The sequence below is a fragment of the Corvus hawaiiensis genome, chromosome 14 (genome assembly GCF_020740725.1).
Source record: "Corvus hawaiiensis isolate bCorHaw1 chromosome 14, bCorHaw1.pri.cur, whole genome shotgun sequence".
NCBI lineage: Eukaryota > Metazoa > Chordata > Aves > Passeriformes > Corvidae > Corvus > Corvus hawaiiensis.
In genome coordinates this window covers 2,374,319-2,401,093 of record NC_063226.1, presented here as the reverse complement: position 1 = coordinate 2,401,093, position 26,775 = coordinate 2,374,319, and the positions used below count along the sequence as shown (strand labels likewise).

Sequence of the window (26,775 nt, the reverse complement as noted above, 5' to 3'; positions counted from 1 at the left end):
AAAAAATTATCTCCCATGAACACATTTGGGTGAATACTTTGCAGGAGCTACTTATATTTTAAGGAAAGTTCTGTTTGTTGCAATGGACTCTGTAACTTTGTGTAGTTTTACGTGCCTACCTCAGGAATATATATGCATATACATCATCACTATACTTCTCTTTCTGGGAGAAAAAACAGTCAAGAAACATATGGTGTCTATAATTGAGTACCAAAGGACACATATAAAAGAACAAAATTATAACATTCTATAATACCTTACACTTTTTTACCTGAGAGGAATTTTTAAAATCCATTGCTTTTAAATTAGACTTTCTAGAATGAAAATAATTCTTCACTTATCATTCCCTTACTTATAATCACCCGTTCCGTATTCAGAGATCTGAGAAACATTTATTCCTCTACTTCTGGTAAAAAGTGAAATATATACCTGGATTATTAACTTATTCATTTCCATGCATTTAATTTAAATTTCTACATTTGTAACTTATTAATCATACTGCAAGTTAATTTTGTCACAAATAGCACTCCTGTTAAAAATGTTGAGATTTTTTCCAGCTAGAAAGATTTTGGTGACATTTTTGGCAATTCATACAGGAAAGGGGATTCTACTTTAATCTCATATTTAGGCTACAGAATGTTAAAAAAATTTATTTTTCTTAAATGAAAATAATAAGGATACAAATTGGGAAAATATCTTATTAAATTCAAACAAATGTTTGAAGACTTTTTGCCTCCTATTATTTTTCATGTCATATATGAAGTTTTATCATTACTGTGAAATTACTTCCAATCTGCTACTAGGTCCTGCCATCCGAAAATAACAAGTTTTTTATTTCTTACACCCACCAACTCCAATTTTCTGCAAATTGTTAACAAATCTCAAGTCACTGGGAGAATTAATGTAGCTCATTTTGTAGATTCTATTTTCCCCCCGACCTCACACAACCTGAGTTACTTTCCATGCCCACAGGAAACCAGTTATTGTCCGTCTTTTAATTATTCACATTTTCTCTGGCCCTTCTGTTTGGGTCCAGCTCTGTCTCTGCCTGAGAGACCCTGATTTTATTTGCAGCACCTCCTGCAGTGGCTCTGCACCAGTTTCTCTGCAAGGGGCACCGAGGGGATAAACCAGAACCTGTCTGGTGGTGTTCCTCAGCAGAGCATTCATCTGAGCTCTACCCCGTCCCCTGGACACCACTTGTCATGAAACTTGTAGGAACTTAATTATCTTTGAGTCTTCTGTCCCTTTGTCAGATGGGGTTGAAATTGGCCGAGAAATTCAACATTTACCGAAGGGAGCAAGGGAGAGCAGGCAGAGGATGCTATCACACCAGCACCCTTTCCTCAGGACACAAGGCTAAAATAACTGTGCAACAAATGGTTTGGAGGAAACGGGCTCATGAGTGTACCAACTGAATCATAGACAAGTGATTTCTTTTTGCATATATTATCATAAATACTCTGCTTTACCCTTTGCAGAATCTCATTTAACTGCATTCATTTTAAAAGAACAATTTCAGTCTGTGTTTTGTTTTTTGTGGAGCACTGAGGGGGAAATGTTCTCTTATCTTCAAATGTTATTAACTGGAAATAAGTGTAACCTACGCTTTGAGGTCCTTATTGCAATTTAGATAGACAATTAGATATCTGACACCAAAAAGAAGGAGAAAACTTTGTAGCAGAGATTTTTCTCGTGGTGCCCCAGGTGACTACAGCAGACTTCCTTCTGTGTTCAAATGATTAAAAACTACAATATCCTTCAAGCCATTTTTAGAAAGCTATTTGTAATTGCACTATCAAGTAATATAACTATTTCAAAATTAGCTTATGAGATTTACATAGGATTGAGCTTTTAACAGGAAGGTGAGTTGTATCCTCATTTGCAATAGTTCTGCTCTTTCTTCAAGGCTGGAAACTTACAATAGAGGAAACCAAATCCTTCCTTCTCTTAACTGGATACACAAAGAAAAATTTCAACCTTGGAGACTTTCAGTAGCTTTCACAACAGATACACATCACTTTAACTAATAAAAATACATGTGTCTGCTCTGTGACAAATCTATCCTTCAGGACAGTGCTGAAAATGAATTGCTTTATGCTGCAAATTTAATTTTTGTCCAAAGAAAGACTCTCTGTTTAGATCTTTGAAGTGGACAAAAGAAGAGTATCTCTTCACTTTTATCCCGATGTTGTCAGCAACTACACTCATAAAGACTTTACAGATGGAAGGAGTTTCAATGATTTAATCACAGGGGACCCATGAGAAAGTTTGTGATTTAGCCACTGATGTTTTTGTGGTAGTTTGCATGCTGTAAATGGGAAACAGCACATAGCTTGAACAAATACTTTTTTACAGGATAAATGATCTCCAAAATTAGAGGCATAAAGCTTAGTTCAAAAGAATATGCAGAATCATTCACTTAGAAGGCTTGATTTAAATGTTGTTTTGTCTTACACTTAGGAAATGTTGCTGAGAAGAAGCCAGAGTGGAGCATAGAATAGATAAAGAACATTGGCACTGCCTTGGCAAAAAAAAAAAAAAAAAAAAAAAAAAGACAGGAAAAGGAAAAAAACACGAATGCAAATTGTTTTGCTTTCCCTTAATTTGTAACTGTATTGTTCAATCATGCATTTTATCAACTGAGATGTATACTCTATGAGCTTTACAGGAACCACTCAGAAAATTCCCTAATTTTTCACTCACATATTTGCACTGGCCTCAGATCTTGGGGATCTGAGCATATAAAGTTGGTAAAATTCTATTTCCACGTGGACTGGAGATCTGCATAATTTCCTTTTGTTAAATGACTACTTCAGCACACAGTGGGCTGTAGGCAAGTCACTGTTCACATTTGATCATTAGCTTTTGTTTAACATCACTGTTGTGGGGTTTTGTAGGAGTTGTGTCTGGCACAAGACCCTGCAATGTGTGGGGATGACCCTGCAGAATGTCCTTGCTTAACTGGAGCCCCAGAGTCCGGGTTGTAATTGGCTGCAGAGAGTAATAGAAATGGGATAAATGGGAGCAGTTTCCTCTGTGAACTGAAAAATTTATGTGGCAATTAAACTCAGTTAAAAAGAATAAACACCAGTGGTTTTACTGAAATGGTATTGCAAAAATCTAAGCACATTAAGAAACATCTGAAGGTCAGCTTAAGTAAGAATAGGGTGTTATCTTCACCAGGTCCACTCTGAATAACCTTTTTTCTTTTTTTTCCTTTTGTGAAGCAATACTTCTGGGATATTTAAAAATCACCTCTTGGAAGGTAAAGATGAAAAACCACCAGACTAAAACAGAAGAAAATGTACATCTTTTCAGAAATCTAAGATTTCTGGAAACAGAGAGAGGATGTGAGATGTTAAAATCAGAAAATAAGAGGCAATCAGAAAAACAGGCTGCTTTACTCTGTTGGAGGACTTGCTTCACTCCAGTGTTCTCTGCTTGAGAGCATTGACTTCCTTTTTACCTGCATAACAAGGATTTATCCATCATCTTAGTTTAAAGCTTTCCTAGCAGGTTCCAAATTCAAACTTAAAGAATTCATTAAAATGCAGAAAATGCTGTCTTTATCTCATGGATCTCAGCCATTCAGTGTCACCATTTTGACCCACTAGCTCTCAGTTTGTCCTCACAGTAACCTTATTTTCTTTAATGGCAAGTTTGTGAAATAGTAAATTGAAGAGAGTAATAAGTAAATATTTTAAAATTAAAGTTTACTTTGTAACTTATGTGACTGCTCATTAGAAACTTGAACTCCAGGTATGGATAAACATTACCATTTTCCAAAGATTTTTAGGCTATCTAACCTGGCCTGTTAAGTAGATGCTGCATTTAAGTACTTAAAAGTGAAAAGTCACTTTTTAACCCTTTTGTAAAAAAATAATTATTTGAATGACTGCTGAAAAACAAAGGGAGTCATTAATGACACTGTTCAAAATGTGTTAAGAACACAAACATATGGAAAGCTATAAAATAAACCAGAGCTTACTCACTTGACATAAGCCAAAGGCCCATCTAAATGTCAGAGGAACTGTTGGCAGATGTCAAACCAACCCTCTAATTAACTTCAAAAAGCTTCACAGGAGGATCCTTGACTTTCTTTTTTTGTTTGACCTTTGAAATCATTTGGCCTCCTTATTTTCCTCATTCCTCACTTCCTCTTCATCTTTCTTTTCTGGTGGAAACAATGAAAGAGAAAATGCCTTCCCTGTGGGCAGGGACGAGAACTGGAAGCTCCTTGGATTTCACTTGAGTCAGCCCTGGAAGAGGATTAGAGACTGGGGCAAGAGGGAAATGCTCTTGAGGACTGTCGAGCTTGTCCATGGACGCATTAAAGGACTCCTTCTCTCCACTTGACTCTGCTAATCCTTCCAGCCATTGTTGGGTTTATGCATAATTCTCACACCATGACAGACTTGAAATTGCAACGTTAATGTGAATTTGAGAAATCAATACAACTTTTAATAACAAAAGAGTTTCCTGCGAAACATCAAAGAGTTTCTGTCAGATGTTGTGGCAGCTGCCATTTTCCTACCAGGTCATAAGCAAATGTGACTGACAGTACTTTGATTTTAAGTTGCATCATCCTGTCCTTTAGATAATTTGGAAAACTATTTTCTCACCTAACAGCAGTGCACCAGTATCTGAAACTAATCTGAATTCGATGATACAGTTTAATTCTTAATTTGTCCCTGTACTTTACTATGGTTGCAGGAAAAGAAAAAAAAAAAAAAAAAACCTCAAACGTGGAACTTGTATTTTCCATTAATTTACTCCAATATTCTTAAATCACCATAAATGTAAATTGCAACTTCTTTTTTTTTTTTTTAATTGCTTAAAAAACTAATAATAAATGCAGAGGGCAAATGGTTCATAATGGCAGGGTTTATGTATTTCAAAAGAAAAAAAAAAAAAAAAAAACCTCAGAATACTGATAACATAATAAAATAGTGACCCAACTTCCATTTAGCAGTAATAAATCCTCAAAAAGAAAACCATGAATTTTCAAAATGGAAGCACATACCTGTGCATAAGGACACCTTTTTCATGGTAGTTTCTAACTGCAATCCTTCTTTTGTGCAACGCTTCAGAGCCACAGTCTCACCCATTAAAAATTCAAAAATCAGAAAACATGATGTTTCCTAATCCTGACACATTAACTTGTGTTTCCAGTTTACTGACAGAATTCCTTTTATTTCCAACTAAAGTAAATGCTGGCAAAATTAAATGTCTCAGAGGAAGACACAGAGTAGTTGAAACATATATCCTCAATTTAATGGAGTTGTAAATGCTTTCATGCTACATAGTGGAAGGTCAAGTTCTTTAACATTTCCCTACACACATAATAGAAATAAATTGCATTCTAGTTAAATCTAGCTAGTCTCAGTTCCTAGAAACTCTTGTATCTAATTTTAGGTTCTTTTATTGTCTAATACTGAAATTTTATGAACTACAAAAGCATTACCTTTAATCATTGTGCCAGATACACTTTAGAGGTGTTCCTTGTGAGATTGTAAATCTGCACATTTTTTTTCTTACATACGATTTCTCCTAGTGTGGCTTCTTACAGCTAAGAACATGTAATTTAACTTTAAAGAGAGACAGCAGTGAATACAGAACGAGTAAACTATATATAATTATATTAGAAAGCAACCTTTGATGGAATTTATTATGAGGGTATTTAAAAATCTTATATTTCTAACAACATTAGTTTTGCACTAATAGGTTAAACTATCTAAAAACCCCTCAACAAACCAAACGTACAAAGATAGATACAGTAAATATTCAACAGCTTAATTTCAATTGAATTTGCTCTAAATGACAATCATAATATATTTAAAATAGAATATTTTAGACTCTTCTTCTACTGTTATTTCCTGCCACAGTTCTGGAGTAATTCTGAGCAGTCCCATATAACTTCTTCCTACTACCAAAAAAATTCCCATTGTACAGGAGCAGATGTTTCAAGAAGTGCAGAAATGGATGAATTCTTTCAACTACTTTCAACTTTTAAGGAATTCCACTCACTACTAAGCAAACTATCACAGTGGCAACATAATTATTGACCAAACTATGGCAGGTATATAGATACTATCCCATAAACTGGGTAGATTTATAAACTAAAAACAAAAAAATAGCTGAAAGTCATGTTGAAGGAATACATAACACTTCACTTAGCAGGGGATACACATTTTTTGTTTAACTGAAGAGAATTCTTAAAATGAAAAACAAGGCTGATGCTGTCAGAAAGCCTTACCCAGCCTCTAGGTATTGTTCTATGTGTGTCTACAGGTTGGGGTCACGCAGATCCAAAGGAAAACAAGCTGCTGCTCTTAGAGGTATAAAAGATTGGTTTTTCTCGAGGAAGTTTAACAGAAGGGCAGCATTTCAGGATGATGAGCTTGGGACCATTGTCAGCAGCTGATTCAGAGCTTCGTGTCCGTAGAGCAGTCAGCATGTTTTCCATCACAGGCTTCAGCTCCTACTCCTATTTAGGCAAAGTCAGTCTTCCATAAATGCATTCAAATTACTGAGTTATCCACATATTCTCTTTAGCTACTTAGTATGTGCATTTCAGACACAAAAAAATACAGTTCAAAAGGCAAATTTTTAGACTTACCAGATTTGGATGAACGAGTAGAAATAAGCAATTCAAACCTATGGAAATGTCTTATGTTAGATGACATAAAAAACTTCCAGACATTTGAGGGCTTCGTCTGTGCTTCTTTTCTCTATAATTAATATATAATCACAAGTATATTTTGTAATGTAAACAAGTTATAAAAGGGTTTTATCATATTTACAGAAGATAAAAGATATAACTACTCAGCAACAACCACAGAGAATGTCTGTGCCTTGGTCCAGCATTTCTCATAAATGGCTTAGCCTTATTTAGCAGTTATATTTAAGGAAAGACCTAATCCTTAAATACATATACAATATTTAGGGACAAGGCATTACAGTCAGATAAAACATTAGACATTCAGTAAGTAGAGTCTTCTATCTGTTGATTAAGGAACAGCCACACTTGCAAATATGGTGGTGGTCTTCACAGAAAAAAAACTGAATCAAGAATGGGGAATTCAGCTTTTAAATACAATGCCAAGAATAACACAAGGGGTCAGCTGCTTCAAATATATAAACATAAAGTATTCTAGTTCATTTCTTAAAGAAGTGTTAAGAAGATGACAAGATGGGATTAAAACCTAGCAGAATGGATGTTATGGGTAAGGTGGAAATGAAAACCACATTGCAGTTTAGCTGTTTGTGTGAATCACTATGGGTGGATATAAATATCCATTGCAGAGCAAAGTCCTCATGAAAAACCTGTGCTCCTGTGATATACAGCCAAATGATATTTGACATGTGAACTTCTGAAAACCATGCCTTCTGAAATTGTGGGTAAAAAAAAAAGAGACAAAACACTGTTAAGACAAGAGATCAGGGGGTGGCACTTAGGCCATACTATGCAGGACAGCAGTATTGTACTAAAAAGAAAGAAAGGGGAAAAGACAGAATTTTCCTCAGAAGACTTGCACCACTTTATAAAAGCAAGTGGAAATGATCATTGTGCATAGCATTAAGGGGTCCATCTGGGAAAAGTAATCCCATTTAGCAAAAGCAGAGAGGCTGAAGAAAAAAGGAAGAGGAGATTGGGTGTGAAATCCAACCCTCTTTGAAGTCAATGGGAATTTTGCCATTGATTTCACTGGGTCAGGATTTCACTCAAGGTGGATGCAGACTGTGCTCTGTGATATCTACATTGAATTGAGGTTTCTGATTTCAAAAGCTGTATCAAAGTCACATAAAACTAATACAGCAGAGTACAGAATAAACTCCATTATTTTGTAATGGCGGAAAATGAAAAGATTACTGTTAAAACCTTGCTGTTAATACAACTAAAGGCGGACAGAAGGAAGGAATACGTATTTTAACATTTGCCTCCTGTGTCTATTTTGTTTTTTCTCTTTTAGTTTTCCTCACTGAACATTCTTATGCCTCCCTGCTTCACTCTTTATGGTCTCTTCAATACTTAACTGCAAATTCCAGTGGGGAACATAAACTGACAAAAACCTACTCCCATTTTTGTGCAATCCAGCCTCTTAAGCTGCACTGTTCAAGTTCTGGGTAAAGTTTGTTGCACACAGTTTTAAATATATTTTATATACATTTTTCAAATAGGAAAAAACCCACTCTCAGATGCTTTTTTTGTTATTATGAAACAAATTCAGATTTACAAGTAGCATATGAAAATGCCAACTTTGAGTGATGTGACATTTGAGATAAACAAATAATATTACAGTGCTATTTTCAGCTATTGTGAAAAAGCAACAGTAAGTATAATTTATTAATGATATCGTAAACAATACTCTTTATAAAGGTGTTCTTTCTCATGAAGAGCATTCAAAAGTTACAATAAGCTTCATGCTTTTAGATAGGTTATCTTTACTCATGGGAAGATGCATTCTCCTTTCCCAAAATCACACATATCCTAACAGCTAATAACTTTCATGGAAACCACGTCCAATTAAAAGTGAGAGCAAAAGAAAGAAAAATAAAATTTTCTGTGCTATACAAAAATGTGCCTTCTTTCTAATTAAAATTACTTCTGGAACCTAATGTTAAAAATGTGTGTTCATTCCTCACACGTATTTAATGGAATCAGTGGTGCTGTTTAATCAGATGCTGGAGATTTAAGTTGGAAATATGAATATCAGGCTGGGAAAGTACTCAAATATTCTTTACCTGCTCCTTTCCTACGGTTTGGTAAATGCATTTTTAATACAAATACATCAGTGTGCTTTCATCTCTCTGCTGTCCTTCATGGGGGGAAACCCACAAAGGTACAACCCTGGCCTTGCTGCTTCTTCCCTGCTGCCCCAAAACAATTAACTTGTGACCATCATCATTTGAATGATCCCTACCTAGAGCTGGCAGATCTGTGTCTAACACACTTGGGTTTAATTTAAAAATAGGCTTGTTTACAGAATGCAGCAGTTCAGAAAACTATTGTACATATAGCTGAAAATTTAAGAATTAAATATTTTTGAGGCTCTATAGAAATGTCCCTTCTAAACCTGTTTTTATCTGCAGAGGAAGACTGGATTCCTGAACTGAAAAAGTAATCCTTTTGCTTTTAGTGTTAACAGTGTCAAACATCTGCTAAGTCTCACTGAAAATAAAGGGAAATCTGGCTAATTTGGAACTTAGAGGATTGAAATTTTTTAATGTTTTATTTTTTACAAAATTTCCCTTGTTTTAGATGAATCTATAAGAGATTGCCTTGCTGATGAAGAAATACATCTCTTTGAACATTTGATCCTTTTACTAAATGAGATTTTTCTGTATAAAACATAGTCCATTTTCTTTCAATAAAAAGTGAATGTTTTAAAGTTTATCTTTTTTCTTTTCAAAGCTGTTTTCTTTTGAGTGTCCTTGTGAAAGAGATGGCTCTCTTTAAACATTTCCAGAGGCATTTGCCACTCATTCAGCCTTCAACCCTGTTCAGCTTAATGCTGCGCATCGTAATATTCCAGTCCTTTTCCAAAATTCAAAAAACTCTGCATGCAAAGGCAGCTAGGGCAAGGCACTTTCTGCTAAAGGTTACACTGAACTTCAGGGTCTAAAATATTTTTCAGAGAGCCTTTTAAGACCAGAATTACGTATAATAGGTCATTGTTATCAAGTCAATGAAGACATTCACAAACTAAAATTTATTTTCCCTAGATCTATGAATTTTAGGGTTTAGCATGTTATTAAGTTATTAAATTGTTTTGAAATGCTTGTTTGCATCAATTCAACAGAAAATTACTAACTTTTGTTCATGTGTTTTGAGTTCTCCCTCAAAACCAGGCTCTCAACTTTTGTCCAGCGAGAGAGCTTTGTTTTTGAAGGATAATAAGAAACTGTAATTATGGATCAGTACTGAGAGCCCTGATGGTCACACTTACTGTGTTCTAATCATAGGAGTCACAGTTTTCCAGAGGCAGCTGCTTGAGATTTTTCTTATGTGCTTTAGTCCTCTGCCTTGACTCTGGAGTCTTGGATTTTTTCTGAAGGCTGAAAATAGTCCTGGGAGGGAGAAACAGGGATGGGAAGAAGAAATGGTGGTGCCCTATTCAGGATCTCTAGCAAGCAGTTTATCTCCTCCTGTCTCAAGGGAATGTGCCTGCACATGAGTCTCCAAGCACACTCTTATTTTCACCAGAGCTTCAGGACTCAACCTCATTTGGTGCTGAGAAATCAAGGCAAAATTTGTTGGCACTCTGAGTTCCAGAATTACTTTAAGCATAAGCTTAAATACTCAATAAAGTTAATTTATTGCCTGAACAACTGTAATTTACAAATACTTTAGCGATAGCAACCACTGGGGAGAAAAAATTAAAGCTGTTAAAGCTTCTGATAGTGTTGTCACATCAGCATTAAAGCAAAGAAGAATTTAGGCTACAAACAAGAAACTGGCTTATAACTCCCAAAGGGGTGAGATGCTGGAGCAGCCTTCTTGTGGGGTAGGGGGAGCAGGAGAGGAGGAGCACAGAAGAAAGCAAAGAATACATTCACTCCAAAATAAACTTGACAGATTTGAAGAACCAGATCAGCAGAGGAAGGCCTTTCTAGGCCTGTGTTACCAAAATGCTTAAAAGGACTGATGAAACAACTCCAAGCCTACGGAGGTGTCCAGTGAGAGTTGAAAGGGCTGAGCTCAATTCAGGAAAGGCACATGATTGTTGGCAGGACTCTGCAGATGAGGTCAGGTTTACCTATACACGAGTTAACAAGAAAACTCCACAATTGAGTAGAAAATGAAACAACCCCCAGGTTGTACAGCAGATTCAATGAAAAACACAGGAACATTCTGTCTCTGCAGTAAAGGCTGGAAGTGCACAGACTGGAAAGAAAAATGAGTATCATGAAGGTAAGCCCTGTACCAATTCATCAGGTGGTTTAGTTGCCTGCTGTATTTTATATTTGGTACTACTCTAGCTCTAAGCATTAAGCCTTTCTACAAACACTGCTCCTCTTAAGCAGCAAGGTGTGAATGATGTAGCGTTTGTGCTTTAACAACATTGCTGTGGTTTTAACCATTCCAGAGCATTTTGTGCAATATTTGACTACAAATGCAGTCTGCTCAGTCTGCCTCAAGTATGCCAAAAATTAAATTATTAGTGAAATTAAGGAAAACTGATTTCTGTTATTGCTGTGAAAGACTAAGGCAAATTAAAAAAAAAAGAAAAAAGAAAAAAAGAAAAAAAAAGGCTGATAGGGTAATTAATACAAAACATTCAAGGAATATAATGGAGAAATTAATTTAATCACAAAATAATTTATTCCTCACTAGAAAAAAAAAAAACGTGTTAAGAGTTATCTCATTACAAAACACCAAAGATCACAGTTAATTGTCACAAATTATCATTTGCCTTAGTTTCAATGTAAAAGAAAATACTCTTCCAAAAAATAAATGTGTGGATATTGCTGTCCATGTAAAGGAGGAGTAGGTTGTGGGTTTCACCTCACAAAGAAGAAATGCTCTCTGATTGCACACAGAGCCGGATGTCTGTGCAGTATAGTGTCCTTCACCACGTATCTGACACTGGCTCCTTGGGATCAAAGCAGATCCCGAACACCACAGGGTTCGACATCAGACAGGCCTGTTGGGCTTGCATGGATGGCTGTTTTATGCAGCAGGTTGCCATGGCAACCCCCCCAATTTACATAGTGAATAGCTGCAGAAGTTAATGTGACTCAATACAAGCATTCACTGCCAGGGGAAGATTTCAGCTTATTAGCAAAGACAGAATTCCTATGTGGAAGTCAGAAGCTGAAATGCTCGGCAAAGCCTTTGGAATTACCCAACCCATCTTCCCCACACGAGGGTCCTCTCTTCGCACTTTGTACCTTGGGTGTGCTCCCTGCTCACAACAGTCACTCAAAACCCACATTGCACACATGGAATGGGATTTTTTTTACATGAACTTTACCTGCTGCACAATTAAACACAAACTTTGAATTGTAGAACAGTTTGGGTTGAGGGACTTTGAAGATCACCTTGTTCCAATCCCCTGCCATGGGCAGGGACACCTTCCACTATCCCAGATTGCTCTGAGCCCTGTCCAGCCTGGCCTTGGATACTTCCAGGGATGGGGCAGCCACAGCCTCTCTGGGCACCCTGTGCCAGGGCCTCCCCACTCTCACAGGGAAGAATTTCTTCCTAATATCTAATTAAATCTGCCTTCTGTCCGTTTGTCCTTGTCCAAAGTCCCTCTCCAGCTCTCTTGTAGACTCTTTAGGCCCTGGAAGGGGCTCTAAGGTCTCCCTGGAGCCCTCTCTTCTCCAGGCTGAACTAACTGAGTCTTCCTCACATGCCAACCAAAACCCAACAATTTCTTGCATGGAGCTTGAAACCAAAATTAAGTGTCTTGTACAGGAGCCTTGGGTCTGCTTCTGTCCTTAATTACTTAATTCAGCCTGACATTGCAACTCCAGAGTCTGCCTTCTGGGAGCATTTCAGACATTTAACTGAGCTAAGGGCAAGACAAAAATTCACTAAAACTCACAAACTCCCCAATATATTTATTAGCATCGTGACTAGTCATAATCAAGAACTACTGCTAATATGCATTAATTCCACTTCTGTACTTTTGCACTGCATCTACACACACTTCTAAAAGCAAATTTCAACGTATGAAGGAACTACTGAAGCAGGGCTAATCAGTTTTGCAAATACAAATAAAGGATCAAAGATCAGATGGAAGTTCTTCAGGAAAACATCTAGGCAGTGTTTGAGTCTGGGCAAAGCACGAGTCTATGTCATGACACTGGTGAAGGCAAATATCACACTGGGATCTACAAACAGGAGTTCATAGTTGCAGATATACGAGGTGATCCCTATTTACACAGCACGGAGAGAATTTCTGCTAAAATAGGAGTTTTAGACATTGTGTTCCAAGACATCCATGGAGGAAAGCGATGGCAGGGATGAGAGGTCAAGAGAAATATGTACTAGGAAAGACAGTGTTAAGTACTGTTTGGCTGGAGGAAAATGCTGAGTTCTTTATGAGTTTAAGAGGTCCTTGTAAAGATGAAGGATATCATCTGTTTTTCATGGTTCCTCTTTCTGAAAAGAAAAATGTCCATGGAATAAATAAAAGTACTGGGGTTATTTTAGGAGTAATTTCTACCTGAGGAATTTTAATCTCAGAAAAGACCAAAGGAGAATATTGCAGCTATCTCTACTTTTCAGTTGAAAAAAATAAAAGTCAGAAATAATTTGGTGAAATAAAGTGTAAGAAAAACAATCTGCCTTTCTGAAAAATTAGCCAGAGGCTATTTAAATAGGACAAGCTTCATTTCTAACTCCAGGCAAACAATTTCTAAAATCTAATTATCTAATTTTGAGGTCTAAAAGTTCTAAAACTTTCTGGAAAAATAACAGGTCTTATTTTATATATATATATATGCATATAGTATTGAAACGATTATACTTCAATTAGACTTTCTTATATCTATTGATTCCAATCGTTAAAAAACATTCTTAAATGGGGCTGCATGTCAACACATAAAATACAGGGGGTTTTCAAAGAAAAAGGGCATCTTTTCAAGAGGCTCTGCAAGAGCGTTGTTATGCACAAATTGTCTTGTTATCCACAGATAACAGATTAAGTTCTACATTAGACCTCTGGAAAAAGAACCTGGACTTCTCCACCTTTTTCTAATAAATACTTCATGTACAGCTGGAAGGTGTGTGGGCCTGTCCACTGCCTGGTCTCCTAAAAGTCTGATTCAATAACTGACTCAACCAAAAACCCCAAAGGATACTGAAAATATATGCAATACATACTGGAAAGTGTGATACTTAATAGAATTGTGCTCTCTTTTCAGTTCTGCTGAAACGAACGTGCCAAGATTTAGTGCTGGGAAGCAGACATGACAAAAAGCATTCTGTCTTTGAGAAGCTTTAGAGTAAGAAGAAAAGGCTGAAATAGCTGTGGCTTATTACCAACTTAATAAGATTCAGATTGTTACATGTCTTGGAAAGAAAAAAAGATTTCCAAATTGCACTTTTTTTTTCCAGATTACAGGTACAATTCCTGGTATATCAATAGCCCAAGGGCACAACATATTGAATGACTTATTAAAGATTCATGATACAAATTTATTTCCTAACAACACTGTAGGAATGTGTTGTTTTCCATTACAGGAAGCAATGCTTCTCAAAAGTGTTTACAAGTCTCAAATCGCAAAATTTAATTTTCAAATCAAGTGAAGCATAATGAGCTTCATGATCTCCTCATTCCTCACACCAGGTTTAGCTACAAGCACAAGACAGCAAAACAAATTGGAACGAGCAAAGCAGGTGTAACAAAGAACTCTGATGGAGTGAACAAGCATCTTTCTCTTGACCAATGGCAAACCAAGAGCTGTCTAAAGAACAGAGCATGGCCAAGCTCACAACCCATCTATCTTCACCTCTGAAATGACAAAATAATGGCGTTATATGCTCTTTGTAGAACGTGGGTGAGCTAACAGGGGTCAGATTAAAAGTTGTTTGTATCATCTCATGTAAAAGCAGCTCATTGTAAGATGTGTTTCTACATATAACCTGCATCTAAAGTCCTTGCAAAAAATTATTATTCTACTACAAATATGCTCTTCTTGCATGACAGTACCTGCTGGCAAGGGGAAACTGAAGGGAAATATTTAGTATAAGGAGAATAAGAAGCACCAAACAAATTACAGGTAGATAAACTGGATAATTACTAAATCTAAGCTTTTGAGCCCAATTTTACAAGAAGTGAGACTGATATTGTTGCTCAACTAAACTTCTGTGTGGGTATCACTGATTGGAACTTTTGAAACCTGATTATTTCTATTGATCCAGGGAAAGAGAGTCAAAATAGGAGCACCACTACACTTTTCAATGAACTAATGTGAAAGCTACTGGTGTTAAACAAAGAAACCTGACAAACCAACCAAACTCCCAAATGCGTGTAAAAAATAGACATAACAGAAAATTTTCAGCCTTATGTGTTTTTATATATTAATGACTTAATAAAATATTATAGCACAAATTCCTAAATCAGTTTTGAATTTGTTTTCCTTACTTTTTTATCAATCACATCAACAGGTACTTGTTCAGAAGAAAATCTCGTAGAAACTTAACTCTAAATTACTAATTCTTCTAGAGTAGCTTTGCCTTGATATTGTTCTTAAAAAGACCAAAAGACATTTAACTCAAAAATTAGCTTTCAGCACAAAATAATTTAAAATATTTGGGGTCTTTTTTTGTAGACAACATTCAAAATAGCTAAGTAAGCCCAGGCAAAAATACAAAACCAACTTTAAAACAAGTAACAAGATAAACCCCTGCTTCCATGTGAGTTTCAGCCTATTGTGCAGCTTTCTGAAGAGTGGCAAAATCTTAATAATCCCTGCTGATCCAGGAAGGTTATTCAGAAGGTTGTCAAGGCCTGGAAATCTGTTCCCTGCACAGTGTAGCCACAGGTCCTCTGTGAGTGCCCAACCTGCTGCTCTGACCCTGTCTCTGTCTCCTGCCTGGCACAACTCCCCAGACAACGTTCCTGTTTCCCCAGGACAGACACATCTCCCCTCTCTCCAGGAACTGTCACCTTGCCTAATCATTCCTTTACGCAAGAAATAAGATGCAAATTCAGAACAAAGAACTCAACCAAATGTTGTCTGTTCCACGGCAACTTGACAGATTCACCCAGAACCCAGGAAAATGGACGAGGTACATGATTTACGGTGGAGCTGGGAACCCAACTGCACAAATAAATTGTAATTTTTTCAAGCTGTTGTTAAAAATAAACCTCCCAACCAGATAAATTTGCATAAAACTTCATAAATGTCAATAAGTGTCTTGCCTGTGACTTACCAATGTATAATTGAAGAGAAGCCCAGGAGAGGGAAGAGTTTAGTTTTCCCATGATACTCATTTCCTTCTGGTTATGCCGTGACAGCTGGAGACTGAGTCTTAATATTTTTCAGAAGTGAATTTAATTGCTTTAGAGAGTCAGTTTAGCATATCACTTCAGAAACACCCCAAAGCTACAAGTGAACCCATTGTTAGCCAAATAGCTTCTTATTTGTAGGATTCTTAGTTTACAACTGGAGTTACCAAATTATGTTTTCAATACCTTACTGAGTGTTCCACAGGTGGCCTCCAAATCTTATCCCCGTTGGAACATTTTCAATTAAAAGTTTTATGATAAGAATCCATGGTAGTCTGAGAACTGTTGATGATAGATAATGGGCAATAACCCAATGAATTTGGGAATCGGGGGCTTAAAGGTTATCCTGGCAACAAGAATAATCCAGTGGACCTACACAGTTCTAAGGAAATAATTGTTTAAAATATGATAATTTGGGAAGGAGTGGTAAAGTTCCTTTTCTGAAAATGATGATGGTTTTCAGCTTGAAAGTAGCTTGTGTCATATGGATCAAATATACTTTATAATTAACAGTGATTTACCTCTGCTGAGAATACAAAAAAAAAAACAAAAAAAAGGTAGAATTTCTGGTTTAATTGTAGAAAGTTCTCTAATCATTCAAATATCTCAACTATATGTTTTCAACTATATGCAGTCCTGGAATAAATGTGTGATAGGTACTTTGTATTAGCAGATTAAGGATCTCAACAGACAGCTTTGTCATCTGGAGGCGCTGATTTCCAAAAACACACATTAAAAAATCATCATTGCATATTTAAGGAAAATACTGTAAGGTGACATAAAGTAGTAACATGGTATTATGCTGTATTTTTTCTCTGGATATATAATTCTTAAATTTAATCATCATCTTGTATCTGTGATTAAAATCATATTGATGTTTCTGACAGCGACAAGAAATTTCTTATTATCAGTCTTAGCATTTCCCCTCCTTTCTGTCCTTTAAATTTTAGAAAAATTTTACAATGTGCAGCAGTTTTGCTTGGTAATAATAACCAAAAAGACAAGAAAGCTCTCCCAGTATTATTCTAAACCTATAAATTGCAATGACTGAAATTTTCACAGTCAGTTTTTTACCTCCAAACAAAGCACACTTAAAGGACACATGAACAGTTATGCTGACATGTGCAGTGTGATATTTAGGCCCATTTATTAATTTGTATTTTGCATGAGGGAATTTAGTAACTAGCTGTGAAATATAACTACATTGAAATGTTACATTTGCTAGGTACAGGCAGTCTCTTTACAGCTATTTATAGAGTACATAATTCTAATAATCTCATTTGTCTTTAACAAATAGAGTACCATTATGTATTTTAGACAGGAGAAGGTTATTCAGATTCCTTTTTTTTGAATTTGGACCTTTATGTTTCTGTGTTCTGGGTCAGCTGGACACACCCTAGCAGGCTGGTAGGGCTCAGTGTGCAAACACCATTTGCTGTGATCATCAGAACTCAGTCAAAAGAACCACCAGAATCTCACACCTCGCAAAACAAGGTCACCTTATTACAGCTCAAACAGTGGAAAACACCTGGTAAATGCAGCATGCAATGAAAATGATACCATGATACTTCCATTTTCTCACAGGCATGAAGGGCTTTCTGCACTACATTTAACTGTCATTCTACTAAATTTCAAGTCCTGAAAGCAGATTAGTGATCCCAATTGCTTCAATACTTTCCTATCTACTCTACAGCACTCTGGCACTCCTTGTTTCTACAGCACAGGCGAGGAAAAATTACTATTTCACCTCAGAGAAACAGTCTAAATTTACTATCCTAACATTACAGAAAATGTACAAAACCACCTTACAGGACAGTTGACGAACACTTTATTTCTAGTAGAAGTTTTATTTCTTTGCAGATTTGAGCACATGGCTGATCTCTAAAGCTTAGCTCTTCTAAGAGAATTTAGGACAGTTTCAGCCACATAAGTAGGAATTAAAGAATGAAAGTCTACTAATTCATAAACATGCATTTAGTGTAAAATCCAGGTAAGATCAGCTCATCTCTGCTGTTTCCCTGCTAAGCCTACTCTTACATTTTCTATGTCCTATTCTTTTTAGTCTCTGCTCCAACCAAAGGTCTTTCCATAGCAGTAACAGTTTCTGCCTCCATGATTAGGCTCTGTCTGATAAACAGATTGTACCTACTCCTCTTTCATCTCTCTCTTTGATGATCTGTATTAATAGCTCAGCAGTAAAACTATTTCTAGCCATAAATGTGTATGAGCTCCATGGTTTGTCATGTTTTATTGGCACTTCAGTAGTTGACATTAAAAGAAAAAATATACAAAGCCGAGACAATCTAAATTGAATTAATCATCTGTTTTGGCAGGATTCGCAGAAGCACAGTGCTACAGTTTAAAAAGAATATACCAAGAGTTACCATATTGGCTAACATGTCTCAGAAAAAAAACCAAAATAAAACCATTGAATCTAAATGGGTGAGATGTGAAATAAAAGAGCCACCAGGGCTGGTTCAAAGGTTATTCACACATTTGTCATTTTTTCTGAGAGGCATTATTTCAAAGCCCATGTCTCACATAATGCTCTAAATTGGGAGTGCAACATTTGCTGTCACTGACTTTTTATTGTATTTTAAAGTGATTTAATTACGTCAAGAATGTGCTTTCATGACTCGGGACAGACAGCTACAGTACTCTATTCATGTAGAAAAGAAGAGACTATTTCATTTGAAAGGGACCTAAAATGATCATTCAGTCCAGATGAATACATGGTTATGAATTGTAATCTATAAACATCCAACACCGCCACAACTGCTGTTTGAAAAGGGGATTAATTTGGTCTTAGTTGAGATGGCAACAGATGAATTAAAATAATGGATAAAACCTTCTGAACAAATTGGTTGGTCACTCCTGAAAATGTTAAGCATGAGTTTGCATAACAAACATTGAAGAGGAGTTTTCCTGTGAAAGGACACGATCTCGAGTATCACCTGGAAAGTTTTTTGAACAAATTGTATCCACAATGTCTTTGATTAAATTTTAACCCTGTTTTCATTGATTTGTGCAAGTGCTGTTTCAGAGCAACGTTAAAAAGCAGTAGCACATGGGCTGAGCAACAGGAGCTCTCTACAAGGTGTCTATTTAAAAACTTTCACAGAAGCAGTGAAAATAATTGCCAAGTTCAGCAGAGAGGGGTCACACCTTTGTCCTCTGATCCCCACACAACTGCTTGGGACAAATAGAAGGTGAGAGAGGAAATATGTAAATGAACACTTCCAGATTTTTTTCGTTCCTTTCAGCTCTATCCAGAAAACATGGCAACCTTTTGGAAGAAGTTTCCAGATGCTAAATGACAGAGTAGACTCTAATAAAATATTATACTGGCATCATTTAGATCTCTTATGGCTACTTTCAGTGAAAAAACCCTAATATAATATCTGGACCTTAAATACAAAGTTGTTGATGATCCTTCCAAGTTTTAATGCATGTTTATCTAAATTTAAACTTACTAATTATACAGGGATTTGAAAGGCACCTTTAAGCTGTACTTTGAAATCCCATTAAACCACAATGCAAAATTATGCATATATTTAAAGACCAAATATGCATCTAGCAGTTATCTGGATTCTTTCTTCGCTTTTGGATTTCAAATAAACCATTTTTAAATGCTGAACATCTATGAAGAAAAATAAAATCTACTGCATAGATTTGGGATAAACAATAGCTCTCCATGTTCTGTCATTTCATAGTTTAGGATTATTTTTTACACCCAGGGTAATCCTGGCAAATCTCATGGTTTTGTTATTGCTAGCTGCAATTTGATCACATTATGGAATATGGTTTAGTGGAAACTGATTTCTGAAAACTAAATTAGGTTTGGGATCATGGATTGGTGAAGGACTGGTATCTTGAGCCTCATTTGCAGAACTAACTCTCAGATTTCACCATCACAAACCTCATAATTTTAAAGGAAAACTTTCAAAAATGATTTTTTTTTTAAGCCTTACATATAAAGAAATAGCAGAGGAATCTGGAATAAAACATGTATTCTTCAGTGATGAGCTCTTTTCATCTTAAGGACTTCAGGAAGAATTTTTGGGAGGCGTCAGGGCTGAGAGATGTCTGTGGTGATGAGATGCACGGGTTGCAGAGCACAGCTGGAGGAGAGGTGTGAGCACAGGAACACATCATCACCACAAATTGAGCTAAGGCAGCCACACTTCCCCGTGCTAATGTAAAGCAGCAGTGCCTCACAAGTGGCTTTTCTGCCGAGGTGCGGTTTTCCAGGTGGATATGATCAGAACCAAATGGAAACTCACGGCCTCATCCAGCACAGACACTGAGCTGGGAGATGTGCAGTTGTACCTCTGCTCCTGATCCAATGGACTCCAAGGGATTTGCAATTGCATTCCCTCAAGCTTTAAGCATCTGAGATATTTTTACTTTGTGTAAACTATGCCATTCTCCATCACTTTTTTTTTGGAATAAAATCTTCCCAAAAGCTGGCTATGATTGAATTCATGAGTGCCCCCAGGCAAAGGCATCACTTTAAAGTTCCAGAGGTACTTATAAAAATTGTCACTACTAAGGTTGTGTCCAACGTATAACCATTTTCTTGGGGAAAACAATCGATCTGAATATTCAGCTGATTTTATTAGATCACTTCTTTGAGGCCATGCTCAGATCCTTTGGGGTGTTTGATTTTCATGAACATTTTAGTGACTAGTTTATTGCCATTTTGTTCAAAGTTAATTTCCAAGCACTATGCTCCAGTATTTGCAAAAGGAAAGTAAAATCCACAAACAAAAGTGTTTGTGCTGGAAGGGCTTTACTGCTGAGAGATTATCTGATTTACCCCAAAATCCCAACCTCCAGCACTCAGCACCTACCTAGCTACTCGTGAATTCTGCAATTCAAAATTACTTCAAAAACTTGGTTATTTAAACCATTAATATCTGTTTAAAAAATTAACATCTGCTCATAAAAACAACCAAAAAAAGAGACCTAAGATTTTATAGTGAATGTATGAACTACTTAGCTCCATCAAATTCAGCTATAATTTTAGCAGATCCAGTGTTCATGGAGAATGATGTTTTCAGAAGCCTGTTGAAAGGGTTTTTCCTGCTTGCTTTTACATAGGAACAATATAAATCCAGTGTTAGCTCCAGTGCTGTTTTGCACACACTCCATTCCTCTTTTCCTTCCATATCAGCCCCCTTAAGACCAGATTAATTTTTCCCCTCCAGAAGAGTGAAATAACAGGTGATAGCTATGGAAAATACAACCTTATTCAATTTATTGAGTGAATCACTTCTTCTCTGGGTCATTAGACTTCTCAGTAAGAAAATTCACATTCATATACATTTTTCTCCATTTCCAAGTAGACATTCCAGTTGTGTTGCTCTCTACTTTCGATATAAAGGATGAATTAAAGCATTAATCTATGCAATCACTTTCTAAGGGAAGCAGTGATACTTTTATACAAAATTCACTGTATAATGCTATAATCACATTTTGAAGACCCTCTCATAAAATCACATTGAGCTGAGGAAGAAATAGAGCCTCAATCTTGTCCTTCTAAGACTTTACTATTATTTTCTGAGTTACTAAATAACATTGGGAACAGGTCTTTGCTTATATCTTCACTTCAGAAATGTATTTGGGTTTTAGCAGCTGTGGATATTGTCAGAAAACATGCAAAGTAAAAATAAAAACAATTGAGTTCAGGAGCTCAAAACAAGGTTTATTCAGGCTTCACGTTCCCACATGAAGATGCTTTTGTTTCACTTATCACTGCATGATTTGTAGGAAAGGAAGAAAACAACATATTAAGTTCTGCTTCCTTGCTTTTCCACGATCAGTGGAAAAGATGAGTTTATTTTTACTTTATAAAAAGGTAATAAAATAGTCATGGGAGAAATGAATTTGGATGTGCTGTTTGGAATGGAATCATCACACCAAATATTAAAGATGTGAGCACTCATTGCTCGTGTACGAGGGCACGTTGCTGTTTGTTTTCAAACTAAAATCAAAGGCTGGACAAGTTCAGGACAGAACAGGCTCTTCTCTCTTTAAAATCTGCATGGAAAGAAATGGCAGGGAGATCCTGGTATTTGGCTTTTCCTGAGTCAGGGAGGCATATAAAATCGAGAATGTGAAAGTAACCTGGACAGCTCGTTTGGAGAATGCCTCCAGCACTGCTGTGCTGCTCTGCCTCTGTAAAACCCTGCACTCATGCACAGCAAGTGCCTCAGAAAGCAGCGTGTCAGAGGGATTATTGGGTAGGCAGAAACCTCGCCTGGGGAGAATTGTACCCTTTTTATTCTTTTTTAGAGTGTAACGTGCAGGGCTCACAAAAAAAAAAAAAAAAAAACAAACAACCAAACCAGACCTGAAGAAAGGGGAGATGCTAACCTGTAAAAATGTGAAAGGAAATAAAAGGTGCTCTGGGAGCCAGCGCAAAACACAGAAGGAGAGGAAGATTTCTTATTCAGATCCATGAACATGCCTACATTTTACTTCCCTCACACAGAAGTGTTCCACTTCTTTCTGTACTCCCACTTAACAGGCAGGCAGGCTCCTGGGAATGGTCCCTCCAGGAGCTCGTAAGGGACACCAGAGGTTTTGTGACCTTTACACTTTCCTGCTCTGGGGTCTCACGTCACATTTGCCAGGTCTCCAGTCAAGGACTGGAGGCTGCCAGTCAGAGTTAGTCCATACCACTCCATCCAGCCAGGTCAGTTGGTACCACTAACAAATATTTAATGTTCAGGCCTAGCACACACATCAGTGCAAAGCCAAAGTGTGGCACATCAAATCCTTCTCCCAAGTTCAAATTTTGGATCAGATTCTTGCACTTGAACACAATTTATTAGGAGTTATCAAACTGTGAAAGTTAATAAGGACAAGCAACGTTATATTTCAGATCAAAAACCATATATATTAGGAAAAGGAGCAATTTTCATTTCAATATTTTTCAGGTATTAATTTTCTCGTGATTGAAATCTGACTTGCTCAGTCTGTGTTTGCCCACAGGAATGCACCTGTGATAAATCCAGGGTGTTACTTTCAGGAACTTCCAGCTCCAGTTAAGGTCAAACCCTTTGTCATTAGAGCAGTAGATGGGGAATGGGAGTTGGAGGAAAACAGATAATTAGTTTTTCTTCCCTATTATTTGTTCCTTCCAATTTGCATCTTTTTCCTTCTTGTATCTCCCTCCTTCATCTCTTCCTGACAGACAACCTCACCCTGTGAGCTCTCCTGACACACAGGCTGAAGTTCCAGGACTGAAAATGTTCACACTGGGGTCATGTCCTCCCCTTTTCACCGTTATAATCATTTTCAAAAGCGACTCACAATGTTTGAACAGTGTTTCCTGTAAATACAAATTGACCATATTTTTGTTTTGGAAAAAAACCAAAACATGTTTGAATTGAAACTAAGGCTTTCATATTTCAAAATGTATCAAAATGTAGAAGAATAGAAGTTGATTAAGATACATTTTCTCCTGTCATATTCAAAAGTATCCATCTTTTGGCTGATTCTTTGTCTTTGCCATAAAGAGGAGCTGCCTTGAACCATTCACTTTGACCTGACAGGTTTATTAATATATTGATGTTGTGTGTACAGTGACACAAATGTAAATTGGAGGTAAAAAGTTACCTTTCAGCCAAGTATGCTCCAAAAAGTGGAGTTCAATGTCCCCTCTCCATTCTAGGAGTCCATTCAGATACTGGAAGAGCTGAGGAGAGGGCACAGCTATCAGGGTAGATTTAAGTTGGACAGGTAAACAAAACTCATCCTCTTCACACACAGATATCTGAAAAATATAATAATAAAAATGGCTTTAAGCGAAAAATGATATACAAAGACTTTAAGCCTTCAAGCTACAGATTTGCCTCCCAGCAGCTGTAACCACCAATGAATTTGGATTTCTTGTGACCCTTCCAGGGAACCCCTGGGTCAGAAGACTGGAGGAGAAGAGAAAAAGCTGCCTGATGAGAGTCCCAGGGCAGTGGATGTAGTGCAAAGCTGCAGTTGATATCTATTGGCTGATTGGTGTTTGGAAGCTTTGCAAAGATTAGGCCATACCTGGCCCCTGAGCCTCTGGCAGCATCAATGGATGTTCTGCAAAGACTCCTGCCTTCAGCCTTGTCATCCTTTATCTTAGTAAACATCAAAATCTGAGCACAAAAGACAGAAAATGAGCTATTGATTTTCCAGTATTGTCTTAACCTGCAGCTTAATTGAAGGTCAGGATATGTATTGCTGTCAAAGGCAGACTCCTGCTATTCATGGAGGGTGTCTGGCACGAAACTCTCCCCGAGAGGGAGAGCACAGATATATTTTGGGCAATCCACCAAAGGGGAATATGCAACTCAACACTTTCAAACATTCCCTAAGGAAAACTGAGGCATGCAAAAGACAAACTGCAAAGTAATTGGATTAGATGTGGAAAGCTTTACAGAAAGGAAGGGGGAAGAGGGAGTGGGAGAGAGAGAGAGAAGGACAGAGAGGGAGAAATAAGAGATGAATGTGAGTTTGTCATTATAAGATGACAAATAAATTGTCTCTTTAGAGACAGGTGACTGCAAAATCACCCTCTGTGTTCTCTTTCTCATTGAATGATGTAAAACTGTAAATTCCCCTTTTCCTAGCACTGTAAGAGGGCAGCTTTGTAAAGAAAAGTACTTGGTTTTATTACAAGACATTTGTAGAATGACAGTGAAACAGAAGTTGTCAGATAACAGATAGGAAAGAAAATCCACGTCTTTCTCTTCTTTTCTGTTATTGCTTTGGCTTTGTTATCCTTCACCATCCTCCTCTCATGAAGTATCAGATTTTGACATTTTATATCTGTCATTCAAGGAGGTTGTTAAGGTTATTTTTCAAAAAAAAAAAAAAAAAGAAAACAAACAGTAGTAGATACTTCTATTTTTAAGATCTTCCAAACCACTTATGAAGCTTGCACTTTTCCTCTGTAATTATTCTAAGTGTTCTTCTCCTCTACATTAAATGAATTAATTTTATCCTATATGTGTCAATCAACAGCATCATATACTCCTCCTGTTGTTTCCACCTGGTGACTGAAGCCTGGAGAGAAGAGCAAAGGAAAAAGTGTTATGTTTATTTATCTTGATACTCCAGTAAAGTTCCTCAGATGGTGACAGCCAACCTAAAATGTTCTGGTGAAATCAGACAGTCTAGTAAAGCCCCTTCATTTCTGTCAGGATAAGACTTTCAGGCTGTTGTGGGAGGATCTGCATGATCACCAGGACACCGAACAAAGCCAACATCAAACCATTCACTTTTGACTCACAAGATGTGAGACAGCAGAAGGATACCTGGCCTTCCTGAAACCTTTAAACATGGATTACTTGGTGGTGGGTGGATCAACTGTATTTATTTAACTGTTATTTGCTACAGAATAAACATGCTAAGAGCATATAATGTGGGAACTGCTCATATTTGAACATCCAGGCCTTCTGTGTTAGAGTTTAGAAAGATTAGGTTTACTTTTACTCATTTATTTTAACTTAATTACAGCCACTGAGTAAACATCTCAAAAATCTCAGTGGTCTAGAACTGTCCCCTGGGGAAACTCAGTTCTCAAGTCTGGGAAGGACAAAAGGATATTAAAGTGCTAAATATCTTCAGACATCAGAGCTCTGTGGCCACACAGGCACCACACAGAAGGCAGATGTTTTATTCAGCAAGGAGGAATTTATTTTTCCTATCGTGATTTTGTTTTTCATTTGACCTCCAACCACCTTTGGACCTTTCCTGGCTCAGCTTTTTGAATAAAGATGGAATGGAGGGCACCCCTCATCTCTCATAACAGGGTTATCATATTGAGCTTGCCATTGCAAAGATTCTGATTTCTTGCTATCATTTGTGATGGCTACCATATCGTTTTGAATGCCTGTTAAATATCTTTCTTATCAAAAATAAATAAATAAACAAACAAACAAATAAATATCTAGATATACTGGCTATGGCATTCTGGCCTGTTTCTTCATGCCTCCTCATCCTGGAGAAGGGAAATGTTTCTCTTAATTTTAATTTACATTACTTTTAAATGAGTGTATTACTATGCTTCCTAAATGATTGTCTCTTGTCTTAATTATCCCTGTAGCTATGAGAGGTGCAAGTCACACCCTGGGGCAAACCACAACCACCTCATTTAGACAAAGTTAACCAATGCTACAGAAGCAAAGTGAACTGAGAACAAAAACCTTCCTAAACACCTTCACAGCTAAAGAAACATGAGGTCCTACCTGATGCTGTCAAATTGTAGCAATTCTCCTCACAGCAGGAATTCAATACAAATATAAATAGAATACTTTATCTCATGGTATTCTCCTGATGGAATATTCATTCTTCTGGGATTTCTTATTGCTTCTTTGGAAAACACATTTTTCCCCCTCTGCTCCAAGTCGTGAGCTGTGATTACTGCAGCCAGCAGTACAAATTGGCACTGTGGTGAAGGCTTAACTGCACATCTCTCGGTCTGTATTTATAACACCCCAGCACCTGGATATTTTGGATCTAATACAATGGATATTGCACCACAGTGAGATTCTTTTTGGAGGCTTCTGTCACACATGAGACTGCCTGGGTTTTCTATCCAGGCTCACAACTCTTTACAGTCATTTGTGACACTGGAATTAACCCACATGTGTTTTCTGAATTACCACAATTACCAGTATTTTTCTACTGTCCAGCAAGCCCTTTTGCCTCCTTTTTTGCCACAATATGCAAACTAAAGATTGAATGGCCACACCTCAAGTCACACATTCTGCTCTTGAATTCAGGTTAATTAGTTTTCATATTTTTAAGC

General features: G+C 37.0%; 1 long non-coding RNA gene across 1 annotated transcript in view; it reads right to left on the bottom strand.

Annotated features, from left to right (window-relative positions):
* LOC125333393 overlaps positions 1 to 26,476 on the bottom strand; it is a 40,977-nt gene extending 14,501 nt beyond the window's left edge. The window contains exons 1-2 of the long non-coding RNA XR_007206838.1: positions 26,213 to 26,476; positions 23,598 to 23,754 (exon numbers count right to left, since the gene is read on the bottom strand). This is a non-coding gene — a long non-coding RNA (uncharacterized LOC125333393). The remainder of the gene's footprint in view (positions 1 to 23,597; positions 23,755 to 26,212) is intronic.
* Positions 26,477 to 26,775: the final 299 nt, after the last annotated feature.